A 4,782-nucleotide genomic window follows, 5' to 3' on the forward strand; every position below is an offset into this window, starting at 1 on the left:
AAGGTGAGTTGGGAGGCGAATTCGGGCAGTTTGTGAGCTTGTCAAGGGATCCATGAATCCATAGCCTATCCCTTTCCGTGATTATGACAACACCCTTCGTTTAGGGCACTCGTCTTATTCCACAAATTCATTCATTTTTAGTTTGATCCCTAGATACTCGAGCTCGACTCGATCCTATGACATGTGCAAGTCAAGCACGAGCCATCTTATTTTTGAAAAAAATAATAATAAAATAAGACAAATAAGAATCATAAAATGAGTCGACTCAACATATTTGTCATCCCATCGTTTATTGATTAATTTTTCGTACATGCTTGTCAAATCTTATAATTACTTATATTTTCGTGCATGTTTGACAATTAAATTTTTGTTGTAATTTAATTAAACCTTCACCTTTGTTTGAATTGCAATTAGCATGTTAAGAGCACGTTTGGCTTTAATATTAATATATAGCCCTTGCTCGATTTAGATTAAAAAAAAAAAATCAGATTTTTAGTAAATTTTAATAAAAATTGATAAAATATATGGTTGAAAAGTTGAGTGTTCCATAAATTCATAGAATGTGTGATTAAAATTAACTATTAATTTAAATTTAAATTTAAATTTTATTCATTTTATTATTATTATTATTTTTTTGGTAGCTAAGGCATACTTCATTTTACCAATAATGTCCTAAAATTATGATAGACGCCATGTCATCTTCAAATCCTTGGAAAACCCCACAAAGATGAGTACAGTTGGACGCATGCCAAAATAAAGCAAATCCACTCTCATAAATTTTATATTAAATTATTATATCTTTAATATCTAATTAGAAATAAGCAAAGTGTAAAAAGAGAAGTATGTAACAAAATTTACCAGCAACTCTTCATTTAGTAGTACCTCTATTTGAGCCTCATTCTGTAATAATTCAAGTTTTTAAGTTAATTTTAATTACTCATTCTTTGAATAAAATAATTTTACATATAAATTCAAAATTCTCTATATTTTTTACCGCACATTCGCAAAAAAATCAATATTATAAAATCTATTTTACTAAAAATTGAGTTTCTTTAAAAATGAATTATTTTACAATGTTATGAAAATCAGTTCAAAACATAGACCCAAATAAAATAAAATAAAATAAAAAACCGATAATGAGATCAATTTTTGGATTCCCAATTGAACATGAACGATCTAGTCTGAGTCGAATTTTTAAAACATTCTTTCTAATTTTTAATTTTTTTTTTTGAAAGATATACTTGAGTACCATTTTTTTTTTTTTAATAAAACCTGCTTTTAGTGGACATACTAAGCTTTGTATAAAATATCAAAAACAAAATGTTAAATTTTTTATGAATCAAAATATCAACAACTTAAGTATTTTAATGGGAAGATAGTCCAAAACTCTACTATGAATATGTTCATGTAAATTGTGATTATTCTTACTTTTTTGAGACCGCTTATAAGTTTTAAAAAGTCAAAATCAAAATCAATAATTAATTCAATCCTCGATTTATAGTATTCTAGCTCACAACAAACAACCAGATCTGAGGCATACAAATACAGAGCCTAACTTTTTGGATTGCAAATCTCCTGGTGGATCGTTTAGTCTGCAACACAATTTCTGATGCTAAGGATCTTCAAGAGAGACAATAGCAGAGGATACTTTTTTTACTGTTCAAATTGTTGGTTTAAGATGACTGTTAAAACTAATATTAGTACTCCGAGTTCCAATGAGAAACAGAGAGAAATTAGAAACTCATGATTTAAAGGAACTCAAGGATTCATTTCTGAAATGTTTCGATGATCAACAACAAAGGAGGAGAGTCCACTTTTATAGGAGGAGAGTCTTCTTCAATAGTACAATAATTTTAACAACATGACACATGACTTGAGTACACAACATTTAACACATGCAAGATACGAGAACAATTATTATACAAGTGGACACACAACTTTTGACTAAAATAGATCCTACTTTAATAAAGGAAATAGCGCTTTATCAATTAATTTGCAAAATGACAGATGACTCATGCAAAACGATAATATACTTTAATATGAGATTATCTTTTGCAAATTATGGAGTGCCTAGATTTGCTGTTATGGCAGGTTCATCCGAGTCTTCAGAGTCTGATGGTAATCCTAGTGTTTTCCACCACGGCATATTTTCTTCTCTCTCCATTTTCTTTTCTTCTTCAAGTTGTTGCTCAAGTTTCTCAAGATTGTCAGGATCAAAAGATTGAGACCATGGATATTGGGAATCTTGAAGTGGGACATTGTCAGTTCTGGCTAGCTTGCTGGCTTGAGCTCATTCCTTCTTGTAACATCGGCTCTGGCTGGCTTGTTGGCGCTTGTTGGCTTGAGTTCATTGGTTCTTTTCCTCTTTTCCTTGTAAAATGTGGATTTTCTTGCCCTGTGTGAAGAGTCGTACAACAAAAATTTTCATTTAACATTTTCTAAAGTCTTTCTCTGAGTTGGTGTCCTTTAGAAGTATCTTCTGAGTGCTTAGCTATTTGTCCTAAACTCTGAGTTGGTTGTCCCAGATATAATTGGTTCCAACAATTATTAAAATGATAATCCTCAGGGAGAATAATTGGATACCAATTGTGAATTTGGCTTAAGCTTTCCATATGAGTTTGAATGTCCTGTTGGATTCTCTGAGCGTAGTCCATTGGAAGAATTTCTCATGGAGCATCATTTTCAATTTTTGGCCAAATCTCTGGAGGAATTGTTTGATTTATTTCTGCCATTTTTCTTTGGAATGTTCTGAACTCTAAAGGGTATCTTTCCCATTCTTTGTGAAGATTGAATGGCTGGACTGCATATTCTCGAATATGAGAGAGATGTTGATAGTATCATGATTCAGTAAAATAACCTCGTCTTTGGAATACTATGATTACATGAACATTAATAGATGAAGTTCTAAAATCTTTGAATTTTAGATAAAAAATTTGAAACTTTTCTCTCCAATGTGAGAGAGGATAAAACCATTCAAAAAATATTATAACTTCATTGTTTGAATGAGAAATGAATTCTAGGTAATCCTTTCAAAGTTGTGAAGTTTTTTCTGAAAGCCATGAAACCATGATATCAACATTAAAACAGATTGCAACTTGATATGTCTCAAGAAGATACCATAAAAAACACGAAAGTTCTTTCAAAAACTTTTCTTCAATTTGTCTTGGATTAAATAGAAGAGGTTTAAAAATGGATATTCTGGATGAAAGCCAAGTCCACCAAGAAGGTGGATCCCATTTTGTCTAATAACAATGGATTAATATTTTAGCATGAGTTCCTTCGATCTTGACTGGATGGTTTGATTTCTAAAGAGAGTTTGAAGTTCAGGAGGGAAGTTTTGAATAGTTAGATTTTGTGAGGATGGGTTTGAGGATGGATTCATCATGCAGATGGTAGGGATTTGTGACTGAATAGGAGGTTTTGTTCTGGAGAGTAAATAAGGTAAAAGATTGTGTTTGCCTTTGATGTGTTTGACTTCAAAGTCAAAATTGGAAAACCATTATGCCCATCTTAAAAGTTGTGAATTTGGAATCTGGTTCTTTTTGAAATTGAGCATTTGAGGAAATGCCTTCATGTCCATTTCTACCAGAAATTTGTGACCAATAAGATGGAATTGAGACTTTTCTATTCCCCATTTTACTCCAAGAATCTCCTCGAATGTTGAATGGTAATTCTTCTCAGATTCTTTGAACATAGCACTCTTGTAGCCACAAATTATTCTTTCACCATCTTTTTCTTCTAAAAGCATTGCTCCCTAGTATAAATTACTTGCATCCGTTTGTAGAATTCTTTTTCCATCAATGGGAATTTTTAGTGCCCGAAGGCTATGGAATTCTTGTTTGATTCTTTTGATGGCCCGAGTTTGTCTAGGTGACCATTGTGGAGGGTTTTTCTTGAGCATCTCATCTAAAGGTCGTATAATAGGAGCCAACTGTTTGAAAAAGTCTATCATGTAGTTTACTACACCAAGAAATTGTTGGACCTGTTGTTTTGTTAAATTCTCATCGGCAAATTTGAGGAGCTCTTCAGTAATGTGTGGCTGGAGTGAATAGCTACCATTTTTTATATGCATCTCGAGAAAATCAATTTTAGATATTGCGATGATCATCTTTTTCTGTGATAGCATGATCCCATATTCTGTGACAATTTCTATGAACCTTTGGAGTAGCAGCTCATGGATATCCTTATTTTTAGAGAACAATAGTATATCATCAATATAAATCATTGTTGTTTTTAGTAGTGGCTGAAAGATTTTAACCATTGTCTTCTGAAATAATGAAGGAGCCGTTTTCAGCCCAAAAGGCATAACCGTCCACTGAAAATGTTGATTAGGTACACAGAATGCTGTTTGTGTCTTTCATCTGGTTTGACCCCTAATTGACAGAAACCCACTTTCAGATCAAATTTTGAAAAAATCTTTACTTTTGCCAGGTTTGCAAACATAATTTTTCTATTGGGGAGAGGAAACTTATCATTTGCAAGAAAATGATTCAGCGGCTTATAGTCAATGACAAGTCTTACCTTTCCTCTGATTTGCTCATTTATTTTGTTAAACATAAAATGCTTGACATGCCCACCGTGATGTAGTGGGTTTTATGAGTATTTCTGACTATAATTGAGCCAATTCTTTTATGGTAAGCTCCAAATGTTTAGGACTCATCCCCGTGTGACTCGCTTGTGTTGGATTGACATCCTCATTGTTTTTGAAAGGCAATGTTATAAAGAAGTTTGGGTTTTTCCAAAGAGGATTTGTGCATTTGGTAAGGAATTCTGTATGAGATT

This window comes from Olea europaea, unplaced genomic scaffold (assembly GCF_002742605.1).
Source record: "Olea europaea var. sylvestris unplaced genomic scaffold, O_europaea_v1 scaffold963, whole genome shotgun sequence".
Lineage (NCBI taxonomy): Eukaryota > Viridiplantae > Streptophyta > Magnoliopsida > Lamiales > Oleaceae > Olea > Olea europaea.